General features: G+C 37.7%; 1 protein-coding gene and 1 long non-coding RNA gene across 8 annotated transcripts in view; both read left to right on the top strand.

Moving 5' to 3' along the window:
• Window positions 1-22,566, top strand: part of PCDH7 (protocadherin 7) — a 284,971-nt gene that overhangs the window by 234,506 nt on the left and 27,899 nt on the right. The window lies entirely within an intron of this gene.
• Window positions 6,272-15,919, top strand: LOC121069094. The gene is made up of 3 exons (XR_005819255.1): window positions 6,272-6,345; window positions 10,290-10,384; window positions 15,793-15,919. It is a non-coding gene; the product is annotated as an uncharacterized LOC121069094 (long non-coding RNA).

The following is a 22,566-nucleotide window of genomic DNA, read 5'->3' as shown; positions in this document are numbered from 1 at the left end:
GCACTGATTTGATAAAAATAGACTCCACTAATAATGTTATTTCATAAGCTTTTTTGATTTTTTTAAAAATAACTACAATAAACTAAACAAAATAACTAAAAGTCTGTTCCTGAAAACTTTTTAACATATCCAGTAAATGAACCATAACAAATGTTCAGATACTGTAGAAAAAGATCTCTGTTGGCATGGATTTTAATGTGAAATTTTTGGAACTACCAAGCTGCTCAGGAAATGATCCTCTCAAATAACTCAGTAACATGTAAGTTAAACTAGTCAGCCAATTTCATTGAAGGTCCTATTATGATTACTGAACCCATACTTATTGGTACAATTTCCATGCATAATGTGGAGTTCTGGAACATCTTTTGACAAAGCACAGATATATCAAGCTTTTGCCCAGAGTACCTAGATACCACTTTTAATGTTAAAATGCATAGATAGAAACTGGGTTTATCAGAAGGATTTAACAACTTAAATTGCACGGTTTAAACAAGTTGTAATAAAGTTTGTTTTTATAGCAGTATTGCACAAAGTCGATCCTGTCAAGACAGCTTATATCTATACCTACTGCCTTAGGCTTGTGTAGCTGTACTGCAGAAAAAATATGTATTGCTGCATGACATGGTAAATGATAAAATCTCCAAAATACTTCTACAGACTGTGTAACTACAAACTCAGGTTAAAGTCATATTGTCATATCCTTGTCTGTAAAGAGCTGAGGAGGGAATACAAGTGAGCCAATTTGATAGAAAATCTTGGCTTTCACTTCACAACACTAATCTGTTTTTCAGAAATGCAATAATTTGCCAAGCTAGATGATCATCATGAGTGTTACCGGATCTATCCGCCACATTTCCTGAGAATGTGTGATGGCTGTGAATGTTGTTGGACAACATGCTACTTGGATGTAAATTAATTTAAATACTGGTGTCTTTTTATTAAAATCATCATATATATTGACTCCAGTGGAATGAAAAGAAGGATTTATAGGTAGTAGTACTGCACAAATGAACTGTGTAGTGGATTCTCACTTTATTTTTCCCTCCATATAAAGGTCCTTGCAGAATGTATCTAATGGCTAATGTGTAGCTTGTTCTTTTTTGTCTTTTTTTTTTTTTCCTCATATAGGCACTTAATTATAGTATTTCTTACACTAAAACAATTCTTTTAACTGCAACTGTGGTTTAACTGTTGTTTGTTTGTTTTTAAATAAGTGAGCTATATACTGATTTAAAAAAAAAATTTAAAACATGAAAATTGGATAGCTAGAAGCTAAAGGTGGCAGAGATGTTTTGTTTCATTGAGTATTAGCCACTGAAATATATAGTTAAAAGGAGCATTATTTTAATGACTGGTGATCATTTAAAATTGTATTTCCTGAAACACTACAATGTTGATATTTAATGGGGTGTGTTTTTTTCATCTTTGTTGATTGTGTTTTTTTCATCATGATTGTGAGGTCAATTTATCTAATAAAGCTGTAGGTTAATATATTGCCCTTTTTGGATGTATTTTGCTTAGGCAAATGTGCAAGATGCATATTTCTTTTTATGCAAGATTTCTTTTTATAATGTATATCAGACAATGTACTACTCAAATAAAAGTTTACTAAAGGGTCCATCTGTTTTTAGAACTTGGGGAGGGGAGGGGGAAGAGATTGGGGAGGTTTACTGACTTGTTCTTTATCATTCCTTTATTGGGGGAAAAAAAGTTTTAATTCTCAAAGCTTTATTTTCTTTGTTTTCCTGTTACTATTACGGATGAAGAGGCATAATCTTTCTCCTAGTTTCAAAAAAGGTTTAATTGTGTAGATAGTAAGAGTATGAAACTGCAGTAAGTAGTAAGTTATAGGAGATTTCTTATTTTGTGCCAGTGTGTTTCATTTCAAGGGTCTCTAGATACATAGGTTCAGCTCAAATAAAAACTAAATATTTTTTGTAAAACTCAGGATAAATTTGAATCCTTCTTGAGATTAATAAAATACATACTCCTCTCATTCTCTCTTTTTCTTCTCCTCTGAATTTCCTGACTTGGATTGCAATAAGAAATTTAAAGGGTAACATATGAAAATTATTCTAATGTTTTCCAAACAAAACCTTTTCAGACTGAAAATCAAAATGATAGAATTATGTTAATAGATGAAGTTGAGGAGAGATTCATTCCAGCTTCTTGACTGTGTTCTTTGAAGAAACTTGATCTTGTGGCCTGATTATTGGAAAAATTCCTCTTTCAAGCTACTTCAAATTGTTCTATGTAATTACCATGGATTTAATTGGGAATGACCTCCTCTCCAACTCCTCAGGTAGTAGAAAGACCTAAAAGGAGTCTCTGTTCCGATTACTGAAGTCACTATTCATTTTTATCCCCAGTTTATTAATGATCTATAGTTAGTCTGAGTTAGTCTTCTGCTTTTTCTTCCATTATTTTATGGCTACTGTAAGTATGAGTAGTATGAGTCTGTTTTTTGTAGTCTTTTACTTATATTGTTCTGATTTTTTTTTTTCTGTAATCCCAAATGAACGGAAAGAATGCAGTATTTGTGTGCCCTAAATATCCTAGAAATTCGTAAATTTGCATGAAAATACAAAATATCTGAATGTCCCAATGTCCTTTTAAAAATACAGGGCTAGATCCAAAAACAAATTCAGGCAAGAGTATAGTTCACTAACTTTTATGTAGCTTGTCGCAGAGACCTCACTGTACATTAAGTAGGAAATATTAAGCTTCCCAGAGTGTGATCATTACAATCCAACACAAGTAGCAGAAATTGTGTTTTTATTACTGAGGTTTGGGAGACACGGGATTGAGATGCCTTTCTCCAGTAAGTTTTCATAGGCTTGAGTGTCTTCTTTAAAGAAGACACTTACGAATGAACTTAAGTTCATTGTTCAAGAGGCAACTGTCATTTATTTTTTGCCTGTTGTGCATTTTTTATTATTTTTAATGTATGGTCAAGGAGAAGCTGTTGCTATCTCCTGTTATTCCATTCAGAATACTGGCAGCCTGTGTTCACTTTCTTTTTTTCTGATTTTGTGACTTAGAAATTCTCTGGAGTGTCACTAGAAGCCTGGTTATAGAATATACTTATATGGAATAGTTTCTTCTGCTACATCTTTTCTGTATGTCTGAGAATAATTCATGTAGTTGAGAAGTGGAATATCACATGTTTCTGTAGTTCAGGATGCTCACTGTGAGAGGAAAAAAAAGGGTTATGGCTTGAAACCCCATTTCAATATGTATTGCATTATTTTTCATACGTCTAAGAATATCTTGACTAGTAAGTTATAGAGGAGCCATAGAGCCATACATTTACTCCCACCTGGACAGGGGGGAGGGAAACAATAAATATTATTTTATGCAATGCAGAACATTCATCAGGTAGGAATATGTGTGTACCCAAACACTGGAAAACAGTGCTATATCTTGAGGAGACAGAGGATGGAACTGAATGTGGTTTTCCAGTGTTATTGATAAGCATTAAAAACACAGAATTATACAGTGAAATGTGCACAGCTCCACCATCACTTTCTTTAGCTGCAGCTATGCTCTGAAAAGACCCTGATCATGCCCTGTAGTCACTATATAGATAAATACAAATAAATATAAAATGTTCCGGTAATTATGTGACTATTTAGTGTGTGTATATCAAGGGAAGCGATTGTCCTGCTCTATTCTGTGCTGGTGTGGCTTCACCTTAAGTAATGTGTGCAGTTTTGGGTGCCATGATATAAGGGGGATGTAAAGCTACTGGAGAGTGTCTTAAGGAGGACTACAAAGATGGTGTAGACTCTAGAGGGGAAGATGTATGATGATGAGTGGCTAAGGTCTCTTGGTTTGTTAGGCCCACAACAGAGGAGACTGAGGGGAGTCCTCGTAGTGGCCTGCAGCTTCCTCATGAGGGGAGCAGAGGGGCAGGTGCTGAGCTCTGCTTTCTGGGGACAGTGACAGGACCCGAGGGAACGGCACGGAGCTGGGACAGGGAAGGGTCAGGCTGGGTGTTAGGGAAAGGTTCTTAACCCAGAGGGTGGTCGGGCACTGGTACATGCTGCCCAGGGCAGTGGTCACAGCACCGAGCTTGTCGGAGTTCAAGCAGCATTTAGATAACGCTCTCAGACACATGGTCTGATTTTTGGGTGGTCCTGTGTGGAGTTGGATTCCATGATCCTCGTGGGTCCCTTCCAACTCAGGATATTCTACGTTTCTATATACAAATGTTAACAAGGCGGAAGGAAGAATTTAAATTGAAAACCTAAATTTGTATTATAGATGTGTAAGAAATTATTCAGTACCATTTTCAGCCTTGAGCCTTTTTGTTTCCTTTTTAGCTGAATAAAATAATATTTTAGACCTTGTGATATTTATTTGATAAACTGAGTCTATCAAACGTTTAGTCAGAAGAACCAAAGTGAACAGAGATTAATACATTTAATATGCTATTAATTGTACCTAGTTGGAAAACAGTCATGAAACATACCAGTTTTCTGACAACCTAAGAGATCTTGTTAATATCTCTTTATTGTAGATTCTCTCAATGTGTTAAATTACAATAATTAACCTTGTGTCCAGGATACTCGATATTAACCTCTTATGGGAAAATTATTCCCCTAGAGGGATTATTTTTATACTTCATTTAAATAGCTTTTTGGCTTGTCAGTGTAAGGAAAGCAAATAGATGAATAGAGAATGTGTTGTACTTTTGTAAATAGGAAAATTTCTTTTGTGAGTAAAAGACAATGAAAATATAAATGCATAATAGCTGATAATATCCCTGTTCTTCATGGTAAAAACTTTATGTAAGATAAATAGATAAGTTAAACTAGTCTGAATACTCTGCATTCTAAATATTTCTTAATGATTAAATCTTCAGGTTTTTTTTTAGAATAGAATAGAATTTTTTAAATGCTTCTTAGAATATCATTCTTATAAACTACTTCCTACACCATTAGCTGCTTTGCATGTTGAATTGAAAAAGTTTATTCCATAGATTAAGGGACTCAATTACTGGGATATAAAGACATCCAAATTAAAGTTTACTACATGGTGATCAAACTGATTGGGGTCTCTGGAGTTTACGTTTACTGCCATGATGGAAAAGATCACATGCAGTATTTATTTTATTTTAGTTTAGTTTAGTTTATTTTACTTAATATGATTAACAGAAGTTAGATGTATGATTTCAGCTATTATATTATTCACTGTATCTTAAGTCCTAATATTGTAGAATGTTTTAGTGCAAGTAATCATTTAGGATAATATTTTCTAAGCAACCAAATATAATAAATCACTCCATTATATCAGCAAGTTCATTGACACTTGTTTCTAGAATGAGTCTAATCTTCCCTTTGTTAGAGTAACCCAAATTACTTCAATAATTCTAAGGACAGAGAGAAATGAGCGAAGAGTAATGGAAAGGGAAATTAGCTTTTCCTTCATCATTCAGGGGCTTTATATATGCACTAATGACATTTTTTTGTGTATGCGTTAATATTCCCAAATGCAATGATACTGCAAATTACCTAATGAAATGATAGAAAGGATCATGCAGGATTTTATCACTGTTCAGACTATTATTTCTACCTCCTTGATCAAGTGAGGTAGCTGTTCAGCAGATTAAGGTCATACATGAGTATCAACATTCTTCATCTTTAATCATAGGATCATACAATAATTCAGGTTGGAAGGGACTTCAGGTCTCTAAATCCATCTTCCTGCTTAAAGTAGAGTCAGCTGTGAGGTCAGATCAAGTTAATTAGGGCTTTATTCAGTCAGGTCTTGAAAACCCTCAAGGATGGTGACTGCACAACCTGCCCCACAATTTGACTATCCTTGGGGTGAAGAAGTTTCTAGTTATAGCCAGGTGGATTTTCTCTCTTATCCTCCCTCCGTGCCCATCTGTGAGTAGCCTGGTTTTGTTGTCTCACTGATCTCACCAGTTCTTGTTGCTGTTAGGCCCCACTGAAACTGTCTCTTCTTCAGTTCCCTCAGCCTTTTCTCACAGGCTAAGTACTCCAGTCCCTGATCAGCTTGGGGGCTCTCTGCTGAACTCACTGTAGTTTGTCAATGTGTCTCTTGTATTGAGCAGGAGGCCCAAAACTGGACACAGGACTGTAGATGCGGTTTCACAAGTGCTTAGGAGACAGGAACAATCACTACCATGGATCCTTCTGGTCATGATTCTGTGAGTACATCACAGGAGGCTCTTGGACGTTGTTGCCAGGACACACTACTGGTTTATGCCTAGCTTGAGCTTGTCATCTATCACCACCTACAGGTCCTTCTCAGCAAAGCTGCTCTGCAGCTGGTCGGGTCCCAGCCTGCATATTATTACGGGCTCTTCTTACCTAGGTGCAAGACTAGCATTTGCTCTTGAATTTTATAAGGTTCCTGTTGGCCAGTTTCTCCAGACTGTCTAGGTCCCTCTGGATGGGCACCTTGCCCTTGAGCATATCAATTGGTCCCCCAGTCTGATGTCATCTGCAAACTTGATGAGAGTGCAATCCATTCACCTCATTCCGATTTTACTGATGAAGATGTTAAACAGGACAGGTCCCAGGAGAGACCCTCGTGGTACTCTACTTGCTGCTGGAACGCAGATAGAATAAAACCTGCTAAATAGTACCCTCTTTGCCCAATCATTCAAACAGTTTTTTATACGTCTGGTTGTCTGCCTGTCCAGATGGTAACATTTCAGCCTGCATAACAAAGTAATGCCAGAAGCAGTGTTGAAAGTCCTTCTAAAGCTGAGGTAAATGACCTCCACTGCTTTTTTCTTATCCACAAACTTTTATTATAGAGGACAGTTGGGTCAGTCAGGTATGATTTACCCGGAATAAATCCATGCAGGCTGTTCCCAAACACTGTTTTCTCCCTCATGTGCTGAGAAATGTGTTGCAAGAGGACTCTCAGCCTTATCTTCCTAGGGACCAAAGTGAGGACTGTAGACTCTAAGGTTAACCATTTTGGCTTACCACATGTGTAACATTTTGCCTTTTCCATTTCTGGACTTGTGTAGGTTGAGTTCCCTTTGGTAAGCCCTGACTTAATCCTCATCCTCTGCTGATGATTCTTCTCCATGTCTTTGTAAGCACAAAGGCCCTGTCAAAGAAAAGTGAGGTGAAGAACGCATTGAGTATCTCAGCCTTATTTGTGTCTACTGTCATCAACTCACCCAGCCCATTTACAGCTAGGCCCACATTTTCTTTGTGTATCCTTTTGCTTCTAATGTAGCAGTGGAGGCTGTTCATGTTGCCCTTGATGTCCTCTGCAAGTTTTAGCTCCAACTGAACTTTAGATTTCCTCATGCTACCTCTATGTGGCTGAGTAATGTTTCTAAATTTCCCCTGTTTTTCTGCATATAGCTTGTGACGTTGATTAATCTCTGATATTTTTTTTTTTCCTGAAAACAATATTGCAAATCTGTTTATGTTTCTGTATTTTAAATATCTATACAATAACAAATTTCCATGTTAAGAACTACAGTACCAAGCAATTCTGTTCAATGAGAATAACAGAGAACACTGGTTTAGAAGAGATCTGAAAGATCTGCTTACATTATTGAAGAATACTTCAGTAGTACCCAGAAATGGGAGCTGTAAAAGTAAGATTAATTGTGTGCTTTCTTCTTCCTCCTTCAAGTATTTTTAAGGTACAAATATAAAAGGGTAGCAGAACAAAGAAAGTTGTAGTTAAGCCCTTAAAATACAGTGTTTCACAGTGGAGTAGATATTCACTAGATATGGGAGATTTGTTTGTGGTGCATACAAAATATGACTGAAACAGTATACGGTACTGCAAGTCTTCCAGTTTTGACTTTTATTAGCATATTACTTCCACTATTTACTTCTTCGCACAAAGTAGGAAGTGGACCACCTCATTAACCTTAAAATTTTGTGACCTTAAAAGAGTTATTTGATCCTGATTACTGCTTCACATTTTTCTACGTTCTGAGATGCTGTAAATGTTCCAAAAATATTAAACAAACCTGCAAATTACTCCAGCTTGTCTCCAATATGCTCATTTTTCAGTGGCAGAGAATTGCAGAAGTTATTTGAAGTCAAAGTTCTAGATGTTATCAGATAGAGCTGATGACAGGAATTCTATTTTGGTTATTCCCATTAATCTGTTGTTTCAGTTTATACAATGGGGAGTTCCCAAAATATTTTTCCAATAAAGAAATCCACAGTACATAACACTAGTACTGAGCCGAATAGCCACCAGGTAAGCAAGAATGAAAATGAAAAGACTCCAGCATTCTAGCTGAAAGGTCTAAAAATAGTGAACCCACAGACTGTGTTCTGAAATGTTCTCTAAACAGGAAAAAAATGAAAATCAAATGCTGTGGATTCTAATTGAAGTCAGCAAGCTCCACAGTTTGAAAAGTTGTGTATACTTTCATACCTGAATACAGATGTAAAACGCCTTAGGGATGATGATGTTTCACATCAAGTCTAAATTATATGATATTTAAGACAATAAGAAAATAGACTGTTAAAGCAGTCTTGTGAATTTTCTCTCAGGGAGACTACATAATTGGAATGAAAACTTGTGAGTAAGCAAGTTTTTCTGAAGTAATCAGTATTTCAAATTGTCAGTGGGAAAACTAAAAGGAAAGAAGTAGTTAATATAGAAATTTGTTTTCTGTTGTCTTGTCCATGGGTTTCTAGATTGAAATTGTGGGGTCTGTAGTGCCTGCAATGATAATGCTTATTCCAGGTTTGTACGGTCTGTACTCGCATTGGTATATCAGAATATCAGTACCCTCAAAAACTCTAAGTTTGCCCAGTTTGTGTCTTTAAGCAGACTATATAAATCATGTAGAGCAGACTTGTTTTGCATAGTTCTCAGAAAGCAAATTCACGACGAGGAGTCAGAGTACTGAAGACAAAGTACTGATTGTTGTGTATGAAATAATGGTGATCACTAATGACAGCAATGTTCATGATGTTGAATTGTAGTGTTAAGTAGTTTAGGAGTTCATCTCAGTAGGAGGATATACTGCACCACACATTACACAGACACAAAACAAAAACTCCTACCCTGTAAAGCAAGTGTGTGATGTTTTCATAGTTCCTCTCCATAATCCAGTATTGTCTGATATGAGTTTATTTCACTTGATTTCAGCTTTTACAAAGTAGAAGTAATCAGGTTTAGTGAATAAGGAAGAAGGAAAAGATCTAGGGAGGCATCAAAGTATTATTATTTTAAATTAAACCACCATTTACAATTAATATAATTCTATATTAATATAATTCTATAATTGCAGTTATTAAAATATATCAATCACTGAAGCCAGTGGTAATACTTTTCATATTTCGTAACAGAATACAAATAATATGGCAAGATGGTTAGTGATGTCATGAAACCACATCTGGATAAAGTTATCTTCTCCGATTTTCTCTTTCATACACTAGTATTCAGTCATTTCATGAATGAGTTATTTCTGTAAACAGGTGTTTCTTTGGGGTTATTTTGGGATGCCCTTTCATTTCTGGTGGCATTGCCACTAATGGCAATGTATTAAGTTTTGGAATGTATTGGAGTTTTGGAAATGTTAATGAAACAGATTTTTTTTTCCTTACCTTGCATACAGGCTAGACATAGCTTTTTATCTTTCAGATTACAGGATTAATTCTAGTACTTTCTGAGTTAAAAACAAAACAAAACAAAAAAGCAACAACAACAAAAACAACAACAAACAAAAAAGAATAGAACAGCAAAAAGAGAGACAACCTTGTTCATGTTCATCAACATAAACACGTTATGCTTTGCCTCGCCACTTCCTGTATACACAAAAAGGAAAGGAACTATGACTGTTGGTGTCATTTCTACTTTTTTAAAAAAACTAACCTCAATCAAGAATCTGAAAGGAAAGGCAAACACTAATGCCAACAACAATTGCAAACTTTGTCAGACAGGATAAAGGCTTGCAGTTCAAGAAGACTCTGAATAATCCAGTTCAGAGTTGTATTGTTTGTGTTGTTTAAAAACACAGTTATATATTTTCTTTTTCCATCCATGCTGAATATCTATTGAATAAGAAGGAAAAAATGAAGTGAAAAGCGTGTTACAGGAAGACTGTAACTTCATTCCTCTGTGCTCCTCAGATGTGGAAAAGGAAGGAAAAAAGATGTGCAAATATGATTTGGCCTTTGGATTTAAAAAGTCAGCTGGTTGAGGTGTCAGCTTCTTAGCCTGTACAAGTGGAGGTGCGTTGAACATTTTTCCTGATGAAGAAATAAATATTAATTCTGTATAAACTAAGACCTCTATTCTTCCCTACCTGTATGCAGGATTAAACAACAGAATAACAGACTTCCTTCTTCAGCTGGCAGATCAAAGGCAAACATCTCGGAATAATGTCTGAAGGTGTCAGTGTTCGCTAAAGGTGAGAGAGAGGACAGGGAAGAGTCCATGTCAAATCAGGTTTCATTTTCTAGTTAGGAAGTGATTGGCAGAGAAAAGAGGTATTAAGCACTCAGGCTCAGAGAAACCAGAATGAATGTACAGCCAAGATCACCATCTGTTGCATATGAAATGCTTGGATCAAGACATTATAGATACATCTCCCCAAACAGCAGGGACAGAAGTCTTTTTTGGAAACAGTATCACAACAGGGTAGGGAAGCATTAAGATAGCCGCAAAAAGCTGTTCACTGTATTTTACAGAGCAAATTACTTTATTGGTGCAATTGAACCGTATTTAAATTGTACTGGATCTGTGAAGGACTTTACAACCAACCTCTAAATTAACATGTTGGATTTTTGACAGTTATTATAGAAGCATATTATTATTATTATTATTGCTAGCTTTTGGGGGATCCAATCCCAAGCAGCCTCTGAGCAATAGTATATGACCTTTCAGCCCGAATAATGTCAGAGATAGATTTTTAACACATTCAGACCTTCATTTCCTGAACTAGCTGATCTCTGACAAACACTAATGCAGTAAAAATGATTCTATTTCCATTTTCAAGAGTAGTTGCAGAAGGTAGAGGCAATCCCTAGCTCATGAGGGTAATGACAGTTTGTCTATGCAGTTACTTTCTTCTACCTTCTTTCTTTTAAACTGGAATGTAAAAGCCAGAACTAGATCTTCATCGTGCAGAAGTAATCACATTTGAGCTCAGATGGTATCAGTCGCATATAGATTTCAAGAAGTATTAGAGGATCTATTTTGTCCCTTTCATTTCTTTCTACCCTCTAATTTTACTCAGATAACAAGCTATCCAGTCACTGCCAGTGTTCTCAGCAGTGTTGAAAGGTCTACCAAATAACTGCAGCAGTGTAAAAGTGTAGGGACGAGAGTGATAGGTATGTTATATTTTTGCTTCTGCAAGGCTTTTGACTATAGTGATATTCCCATAAGAAATCATGGGAATTATGATCAATTAAGCTGGTATGAAAGAGTATGCATCTGTTTGGAAAACAGTTGCAGAGGTTTTACTGTTTACTTTTTTACTTTTTAATCTAGAGGGATTTGTCCCAAATCTGGACTTGCTGAGCATTTTCATTAAAAATTGGGATGAAAGAAGGGAATACTCTTGTTACATATTTGATGTTATCATTCTGGGAGACAATTGGAATATTTTAAAAGAGAGGAATAGAAACCAAAATGATCTCGGGAAAGAGGAAGAACAAAGAAATTCAAAACGATAGGAGCAGGAAGATTGCCTATATGATGCACAATATCTTTCCTCTCAATTTTGTACCAGTGAGGATCAAATAGCTGTTAAGTGAAAACAAAGAATGACAAGAGCAAGTGGCTACCTCCTTCATCTGCTCTGGCTTAGGACTACTCCTGTCCAGCCTGAGGATGTGGGGTCTCTGCCCTGGCTGGGGGATGTGACTGGCAGTTTACCCTTTGCAGATTCAGCTGTCAGCAAAACTGAGCACATATTCCAGAGACACACAGACAGAGACAGGACACTGACACAACCAGCCACAAAGGCAGCCTTAGTCAAAGGCTGCTTTCAACAACACTTATGCATGGGACTTGTAAAACACTGACTGCTGAGAACCCTTTCTCCTCTCCAGCTGGTAGAGACAGAAGTTCACTCATGAAGGCACACACACAGCACTCTCTAGGTTCACAAGTACACACACTTTCACAGATCCTTCAAGTACCTGGCATGGCCCTTTTGTCCATCCAGGACTTGCGTCAGATCCCACAAGCACTGGCATAGCCCCTCAGTCTGTCCAGTATCCCCACCTGGAGCCTTGAGTACTGGCACAGCCCCTCTGTCCAGCACACCTGCCCAGATCCCGACCCACTTACTTGCTTCACAGGTTAGTGCACCTCGAAGTTTGCCAGCAAATACACACACCACACACACCAGGTTTGGGGAAGATTCAGACACTAAGACACTCCAGCAGCTGGCACCGGGTACATGGGCTGTGACCTGTGGCCCTGCTGTTGGTGTGGAGGTCCACATTTACCTCACTCATGCTGGTCCCCCCCATCAGCTGGTTGGGAACACACACTGCTCCCAGCCTGTGGGAAAGTCAAGTAAACTTCATATTAAATGTTCTAGAAATTAAATAATTTCTGATAAATATCAATCTAGGTATTTTTTATCTTAGGACAGGTGGAAGAACAGATGTTCTTTGTACAGTAATGGGGTTACAGAATATATATTGATTAAAAATTGCATTTCTTCAAAATCCAAGACACCAGAAGACTTTCTTTGTACAGAGGATTAAGTACTTTTTATTTAAATGCTGCCAAACATAGTTGTCTGGCCAGAGACAAGATAAAAATGACTGTGCTGGGGAAGGATAAAACCTTTCATGCCAATTTCAGGAATATTAAAAATCCAGGACATAGACCTCAAGAAAATAAAAACTTTTTTTTCTTCGTTACCTTCTTTCTTATTAGCTTTGTGTGCCTCCATCCTATCCCCATTTTTTTTACTTTTTCATCTGTAGAAAAAAAAATAAAGCAAAACAAAAACCACAATACCTTAGTAATTCTTTATGGCTTATTTTTTTTCTAGATTCTACCCATGTTTTGCCAAATTACTCTGTTTTGTGTCAATTGATTAGCAGTAATGCTTCCAATGGCATCAATTTTGTCAGGCAGAACAGAGAAGAGCTGAAGAGCAGAAACTGCAGGGGAAAAAAAAAAAAGACAATTTTTAGGCAAAAGCTCTAAAGCAGAGTAATCAGGATAAAAACATTTATCTTCATGTCTTTATGGTTAAGGTTTGTTGTGGGAAATGTTCTTCATTATACAAAGATGAGTTGCTTTATGCTGCAGTTAAACAGAGCTGAAACTGTGGCCAAAATGCAATGTTTTTCATGTTTTGGAACTGAAGTTTTGCAAAATAGTGTTTACTATGTCTGCTGCTTTCTCCAAAAGTCAGAATTGCATTGTCACTGCAAGGCTGTTTAGTTTCTTTTAAAAATATTTCTAACGACAGATTTCAGTCTAATAGTAATTGCAATTGAAGATCCTTTGTAGGATAGATGCTAAAAAGATACAGAATGTATTACTCCAAGGGATGTTGGTGAGAAAGCCTTTAAAATCAGGATCTATAGAAGCTCTTCTATCTCATGAAACAAGGAAGCCAGGAAATGTCAATTCAAGTTGATACTTGCAGTATGGCTGGCAGAAGTTTGACTGTGTGGTATATGGTGGGGAAGCATGAGTTTGCTCAGAACAGGGCAGAGTGCAGTTCTGTTCTGATGCCATCTCTCAGGATGGCTTCTTAGGCCAGGCTCAGCCTTGTGTTAGTGCTGCTATTCAGCTTCCTGTGAATTCAGAAGTGTTGACAGAGGGAGGACAACTTTCTGTAACACAGAATGTAGATGCCTTTGAAGACAGAAGGTTTATTTCATTTAGGTCATCAAATTGCCATGAAAGTCTTCAGACATTCAAAGAGCAAAATTTTGCTGCCATAATTACTGGCAAATCACTCGGCTGATAATGTTGTGAAATATGTCGACTTATGTCTCTGCATGTATGTAAGTTAGAATATGACAGCAGGTTTTATTTTTACATTTCTGACATACTTATCTCTGTTTGGTTTATATACTTTTTTTTTTAATTGTGAGCTTGTGGTATAATTTAAGCCCCTTGTTTTATGAATTTAGAAACATCTATTAGTGTCTCATTTTCTGCTTTTAACAAAATTTTGATTATCCATCACTGTTTATTGTTTCAAATTGTTTTACTTCACTAGTGAAGGAGCAGATAGTTGACTGGACAAAGAATATTTCCTTTAGCCTAAAGACAGATGTTTTGCATGGTGGCTTTCCATATTATAAATTACACTGTTTACCTCTGCAAATATGTACCATTAAGCTCTCACTGTTAGAGAACATGAAAAGTGAACTGAAATGGCTGGAGCAAAAACTACAGTGTAGCATTTCTAAGCAATAGCAGCATAAGCTAGCAGATCACGAGGGAGAAAACTTTATGTCAACATCTTCACGTCACTTAAGATTTTGTTTGCTGTTGGTATAATCTATGAACATTACATTTTGGTTTTCAAGTTACAGTTTAATCTTGATCCAGATCTTCATCTGATATAAAGAAAAAAAAAATGCCCTCATTGGATGGCTTATGATCTACTATATATCAATTTACACTAATGGACCTAAAAAACAAAATTCCTGATACCTCTCTGTGGCAGATAAACTGAAGTATATCCTAAGAAATAGGCCATATAAATTGAGTTGGAACTCATGCCGATATAAAAGGAATGAAATGATACCATGAAATCCAACTCTCCCACTGAAAATTCTCTGTTTTCTAAGTGTGTTTGTTTGTTTGTTTGTTTGTTTTTAATAACCATAAAAGGTATATTGAATCTAAATGTCACATTAAAGTATGTGAAAATGAAAACACTTAATGGGGTATGTATATTCATCTATTATTCATCTCAGCGCTTAAAACAACTCCAGTTCTCAAATCTTTGGCATTTTGGTATTGTCAAACTCTTGGAAACATACCTTTTAATCTGGGTACAATAAATATTGTTAGATAAAATTCTAAAAATAAATATTCCTGTTTATTATATGCAATATATTGTACAGGTATCTTTTACAGTAATGGTTAATTTTTTTAACCTGTTTTGGAAGTACTATAGCCTGATTGTTGTTGCTCCTTATGACTTATGCCATGTTCAATAATGGAAAAAGTGATAATGATTGAGTCACTTAAAGTGAAAGGACGCAAGTTAACCACTTGTGAATTACTCAGAGTATTCTCTAGGTAAGTATAGCTGCATGATGGTAGTCTGTATGCTGGTCTACCACTTCTAATAAGGCTTTAAATCTTTAAAAGCAGAACCTGCAGACCTGGGTAGAACCTACAAACATGAGCCAGACATAAGAAAGATGCAGTAGAAAATCTAAGCCAGCAGTATGGAAAAGTAAACATCTTTGTACAGAAGTTCAACATTTCCTGGAGACGTGAGTTCTTGGAAGGTCAGTTCAGAAGTTAGGGACATAGAGGATGGGAATTATATTTCACGCAAGTCTGCTTTTCTTAGTTATCCTTCTTGCTCTGTTTTTTACAATGGAGCAATTTCAGTGACTTCAGGACTCAACTGTGTGCTGGCAAGAGTCAGTTTAATCCAGCATTTATGAGTCACAAACACTGGAAATCAAAAAGCTTAATTGGTTTTAAAAAGTGGAAACCAAATGCAAATCTGACCCCATTAATTTAAGCACATGTAGGTAACTAGAAAAAAAAATGTAATTCCCTCAAATGTGTCAGAAATGTGTCTTGGCAAATGTCATGTTGTTCATTCACCTATGCACTCATTCTTAGTCCTCTTCATTATTTCAGGGTGCTTTTCTCCGTAGAGCTTGTCTGTACATGTCCTCATTACATCATACTGCTAAGGTCTGCAGACATTCATCCAACCTGCAGATGGGTTATGATCTACTAGCTGCCACCCCTGTGGATGGTTATATATTCAATATGTCTATGAAAGAAATCAGTTGAGCATGTATAATATTATTTTTGCATATTTTCAATATGTGTATTCCTTTAGTAAACCAAATGTTTTAACTCACCATTTCAAGTAGATTCAGGCATTCCCCCCCCCCCCCCCCCCCCCCCCAAATAAGAAGAAACAGAAAAAATATATATATATGAACGTATTCCAAATTTATTTGTAGGAATTTTGGCTCAGATCCTTAATCCTAGAACATCAACTATGAAGACTAGAAAAAGGAGAGCAAAAGTCATATAAACAAAACCTAAAACAAGATTTAAAATAAAACACAGGTGTGACAAAATAGTCAGGGAGTCTATTACAGACCACCTGGCCAGGACGACAATGCCAATGAATTATTCTTTGCAGAACTAAGAGATGCCTCGAGATCGACTCCCCTCATCCTATGGGGGATTTTAACTTGCCAGACGTCAACTGGGATCACCACACGGCTGACACGAACACATCCAGGAGGTTCATAAAGTACCTAGATGATAACTTCTTGGTGCAGGTGCTAAGTGAGCCAACTAGGAAAGGCGCCCTCCTAGATCTGTTGCTGGAGAACAGAGAGGGTCTTGTGGGAGACGTGGCAATTGGCGGCCGTCTCGGTCATAGTGACCATGAAGTGGTTGTGTTTAGAATTTATGGTGACAGAAGGAAAACTGTCACCAAAACTTCAGCTGGATGTGGGGAAAGCAGACTTCAGACTGCTCAGGGAATTAGTCAGCAAGGTCCCCTGGGAAGCTGCTTTTGAAGGCATTGGTGTCCATCAGTGCTGGTCCATCTTTAAGTGCTGCCTCCTAAAAGCTCAAGATCAGGCGATTCCAAAATATCGGAAGGCAGGCAAGTGGGGCAGAAGGCTGGCCTGGCTGACCAGGGATCTTCTACTGGAGCTAAGGTGAAAAAAGAAAGTGTACGGCTGCTGGAAGGAGGGTCAGGCGACGATGAAGGAATATAGGGATGCTGTTCGTGTTTGTAGGGAGAAAATTCGTGTGGCCAAAGCCCAACTAGGGTTGAAGCTGGCCATCTCTGTGGGAGACAATAAAAAAGGTTTTTTTAGATATGTGAACAGAAAAAGGAGAACCAAAGAAAACATAGGTCCACTACTAGATGGGGAGGGTCTCCTCACAGACAATGACATAGGCAAAGCAGAGACGTTTAATGCCTTCTTCGCCTCTGTCTTCAATGCTGATGATGGGCTTCGGGACCCAGGGTACCCTGAGCTGGAAGACCATGACGGTGGGAATGACAAACTCCCTACCGCCCCTGAATGTGTGTGGGATTTGCTGCTCCACCTGGATCCATACAAGTCCATGGGTCCGGATGGGATTCATCCCAGGGTGCTTAAAGAGCTGGCAGACATCATCGCAGGACCTCTCTCAATTATTTTTCAACGATCTTGGGAATCTGGTGAGGTCCCATTGGAGTGGAAGCTGGCAAATGTTGTGCCAATTTTCAAGAAGGGTAAGAAAGAAGACCCTAGCAATTACAGGCCTGTCAGTCTCATGTCAGTGCCTGGTAAAATGATGGAGAGGATGATCCTTGAAGTTATTGAAGCGCACCTGGGGGACAATGCAGTCATTGGTCCCAGCCAACATGGGCTCATGAGGGGTAGGTCCTGCCTAACAAATTTGATTTCCTTTTATGATAAGATCACCCATCTAGTCGATCAAGGGAAACCAGCTGATGTGATCTTTTTGGACTTCAGCAAAGCTTTTGACATGGTTTCCCATAGCATCCTACTGGACAAAATGTCCAGCATACAGCTAAACAAAACCATCATACGATGGGTGAGCAATTGGCTGACGGGCAGGGCTCAAAGGGTTGTGGTAAACGGGGCCACATCTGGCTGGCGGATGGTCACTTGTGGGGTCCCTCAAGGCTCCGTTTTAGGGCCAGTCCTCTTCAATGTTTTTATAAATGATTTGGATGTAGGACTAGAAGTTGTTCTGAGCAAATTTGTCGACGACACTAAACTTGGAGGAGTTGTGGACTCTGATGAGGGTGGAAAGGCCTTGCAGAGAGATCTGGACAGATTGGAGAGCTGGGCGATCACCAACCACATGAAGTTTAACAAAGGCAAGTGCTGGGTCCTGCACCTGGGACGGGGCAACCCTGGCTATACATACAGACTGGGCGATGAGACGCTGGAGAGCAGCCCTGCAGAGAGGGATCTGGGGGTTGTGGTTGACAGCAAGTTGAATATGAGCCAGCAGTGTGCCCTGGCAGCCAGGAGGGCCAACCATATCCTGGGATGCATCAAGCACGGCATCGCTAGTCGGTCGAGGGAAGTGATTGTCCCGCTCTACTCTGCGCTGGTGCGGTCTCACCTCGAGTACTGTGTGCAGTTCTGGGTACCACAGTACAAAAAGGACGTTATACTGTTGGAGAGTGTCCAGAGGAGGGCGACGAAGATGGTGAATGGCCTAGAGGGGAAGACGTATGAGGAGCGGCTGAGGTCACTGGGCCTGTTCAGCCTGGAGAAGAGGAGGCTGAGGAGGGACCTCATCGCAGTCTACAACTTCCTCACGAGGGGGAGTGGAGAGGCAGGTGACCTATTCACTGTAATCACCAGTGATAGGACCCATGGGAATGGTGTGAAGCTGAGGCAGGGGAAGTTTAGGCTGGACATCAGGAAGAGGTTCTTCACCGAGAGGGTGGTTGCACACTGGAACAGGCTCCCCAGTGAAGTAGTCACTGCACCAAGCCTGTCTGAATTTAAGAAGCGATCGGACTGTGCACTTAGTCACATGGTCTAAACTTTTGGGCAGACCTGTGCGGTGCCAGGAGTTGGACTTGATGATCCTTATGGGTCCCTTCCAACTTGGGATATTCTATGATTCTATGAAAATAATAATCTGATATTTAGTCTAATGGTATATACCAGCAGCATTTTGAGGAATACTTTTTTTGTTGTTGTTGTTTTTCTTAATGGACGTAAAAGAAATCAATATTTAAGCTGTGATGCATAGGAGTATGAAAATTTTTGTTCAGTCCTATATATTTCCATAATATACATCTTTGGTTTTGTCTTCCCCTCCTTCTATACTTTACTGAAATTTCGCCATGTTACGCATGAGCATTTCCAAACACTCTCCTTTGGAAGACGCAGCAAGAAAATGTTTCAAAAGGCATTGTACTCTGTAGATGAGATTCTAGTTCAATAGCTTGTTTTAAGGAAGGCATCATACATAACATATCATGTATACTGCCAAGTTCGTGCAGACAACTGCTGTTGATAAAGTTTGGTTCATTCTTCTCAAGATTTGTCATTTAAGGCAGAGATGCTAAATGCACAGTAAAGCTTTTGCAAATACAGATTATAAGGTGTTTTTCAATGTGTTGGAGGGAATGAAGAATTAGTGGGGTTTTCCAGACTAATCAAAATTTAAAAGAACCTGCATTTATGTGTGGCAGTGATCTTTCCATTTAACATTTGAAGGTCTGCATAGCAGTCTTTATCTTCTAGTGGCTGAGTGTTGGCTCATCATGTGTACCTTTGATTGCGTCAGCATTTTTCACATTTTGTTCTTTTATTGTTATCAAGGAAAATAAACATCTTGATTAGTAAGGCGGCACACAAAGCTCTGGCACAGAGTTTAAGCGAATTTACCTCCAGACTAACCTCTCTTTCTGTATCTTCTTTTCTTTTTCTTTTCTTCTAATTGTGATGTGATTATGGCATTAGGACTCCATTACTGGTCTGCGAACTCTACATACTCACATCCTCCCATCATCTGTTTTAAGTATCTGGGAGACAGGTTTCACTTGCAGTTTGTCTCAGATTATTGTTTTTAAAATTGCTTATCCCCCTAAGTTAAAGCAAAAGTAACCAAGTGCCAGTTCAACAGAGCAATAGGTGGTGTGATCTGGAACAGACTTAAGTCCTTCTTCTTGAAAACTAATATGATAGAAAAATAACATTAAATATGCCAGTGAAGTTGATTTTCTGAAGTAAATCTAAAGCTTATTTGAATTCATGCCGTGATTCTCCTCCAGAGTTAAGGAAGATGTAACAAGTCTGATCTGTCTGACCAGCAAAGTGCCATGGTGACATCTCCACTAGAGTCTCATTGCCAATTGTTTAAAGGGTGTGTATGCTCTTATCTGACTATATAAGCTCAGGGCGTATAACTGCATTACATTTCAGTTTAGAGATGTACCACTGAAGAGTCTTACAACTACTTAATCATTTATATTCTAGTTTTCTGCGTATATATTAGTTCATATTGCCTCACATAACGCTGATAGTATTCTAATAGTAAGAAAGATAATTCTTCAAGATCTCTTAATTCCCTGCTTTTTTTCCCTGCTATTCCTATGCTAGAAAAAATAAAAAAATAAAAAAAAATCAATGAAAATCAGGGATAAACTTCAGGAATCAAGGTAGTACGAAGAACTATGAAGGTGTGTGCAGTTTTCTTTTCTCCTTTGCCTGATTGATACTGATATCCAGAAAAGCTCAGCATTTGCATAGGAAGGTTGGATAGGGATCCTGCATGTAGACATCTTAATGAAGCACAGATAATGACTTAGATCTATTCCTTAATATGCAATAGCATTCACAGCATTGCGTAAGCCTGTCATGTTTTTATGCACCCTGCCCATGCACTTGAGAGTGAAGGGAGCAAGGCTAGTTGCCTCATGGTATCATCTGACTTAAAAGTGCAGATATGAGATGTAGTTGTCCCTAGGCTTGATTTTTTGTTGTTGTTTTTGTATTTTGTTTTGTTGGTTGCTTGTATTTTTCCCTTCAATTAATACTTTGTTGTACCACTGGAAAAGCTCCCTCTTGAGACATACCTGCAGTTCTTGCACCTGTTTTCCCTCTCTACCTCCTAAATAAGAAACATTTTCTTTTTAGCATTCTTAATGCTCAAAGCCACAGGAAAACAATTCCAACTCCTTATAAAGCAAAACCATGCTAGGAGAGCTAAACAAAAATGAACAAAACTCAAAATCCCTGCTACTTTTTGTTTTGAGAGATTATTTTTTTAAAATATTTTTTAAATGTAATCAAGAAGGTCAAGTTAACTGTGTTGGATACATAAGAAAATGTAAAATTCTGAGTGCTGGTATTCCCGATGTTTAGTATTAAGAGATGAACTTGCTTAGGGGCATGCTGAACTCTTCTCACACTTCAGTTCAGATAAAGGTAACTGAAATGTTGCAAAACATAATTTTCCTCACCATCTCATTTTAATTTTTATTTTTTGAAGATGGAAAAGAATGTGGGGAAAATGAAAACCTTGAAAGAAGTCTCTGGAGAAGGTTGTGTTCTTTACCAATCTAGACTCTTGATTAGAGACAAGACATTACCTGGGTAGAAGTGGCAACTGCTGAGACACTGCTTATGGTGAAGACAGAACACAATTTATAATAACTTATAATAATAAATACACAAGCAGTGCAAATCATTGGCTTATTTAGTTTTATTTCTGTTTCTGAGTGCAGTAGATAAAGTAGATGATGGGATTGGTGCCAGTTCAGGATAGACTTTATTTACATATGATATATGATATATATGAGGGAAAGTGGATGGACAAGATCATTAATTAATTGTTAAAAAGGACTTCAAATGTCCTGGAGAAAGGTGAGTTTGTCTAATAGGGAACAGCAGATCGGGTAAATGATTAAAGGCAAAGTAGGTTTGCAGTTAGTGAATGAAAGGCTGAAAGTGTTCCTACAGTTGTACCCTGTTACACAGCCTAACAGGAAGCAGAGATAGTGTGAGAGGGTGATGTGATCAATGTCTGTCTGATCAATTTGACCAGATTTTATACTGTTTAGAATTCAATGTTTCAGAAGAATCAGGAGAAGCTTTGGCCATGAGAAGAAGGTAACTGAATGCTAGAAGATTTATTATCAAGGGAGAAAAGAAAAACTACAGGATAGACTAATCTGTAAATAATTTAGGAGACAACATGAAGTTGAAATCAGCAGGTCTGAAAAATGTGCAAGTTCAGCTGATAATGCAAGGAAGACTGACTTTGGAAAAAAAGTGTTTGGGAGCAATTCAGTTAATGCTAGTATGTAAATATAGTGTAAAATGATCTTGGGGAACCAAGGTGGAGCAGGCAGATGATCACTTTCCAACTTTCAGAAAATAGAAGATAACACCTTGAAAACAATTATATGTAGAACCTAGGTAGGAATTGTGGTTATGTCTAAGATATTTTTTTCCTGTGAAATGATAGAATTGATTTTCAGGGTTTATTTTTGTTGGGTTTGTTGGTTAAATGTTAAAATTTATCTGTTGGATAAATATTGGGACAGTTAATATTCTTTCTTCTGAAAACTCATTAAATTCAATAGGAAAATTTCCAGTATTATTTAGATTTACAATCCAAAATACGGATTGTAGTCTTAAAGACCTAAAGAAATGGAAATGGTTCTTGCATACTAACATGGTGTACATGTACACTGATCGGTTGAGGGAGAAAGAAGTTCTCTCTGAAAGCTTTATATAATGAATATTGTCTCTGCTATTTGTAAGTTTGCTAAGTTTGTTGCTGCTTTTTATGGGGACACTCAGCAGAGATTCCTTGAAGGAATTCCTTGAAGGCCAGAAAATTCTATAGAAAGGATTCCAAAAATACTTTCCTAGTGCAACTAATACACTG

This window comes from Cygnus olor, chromosome 4 (assembly GCF_009769625.2).
Source record: "Cygnus olor isolate bCygOlo1 chromosome 4, bCygOlo1.pri.v2, whole genome shotgun sequence".
Lineage (NCBI taxonomy): Eukaryota > Metazoa > Chordata > Aves > Anseriformes > Anatidae > Cygnus > Cygnus olor.
The sequence above is the reverse complement of the archived record's forward strand: the minus strand, read 5'-3'. Positions and strand labels throughout refer to the sequence as shown.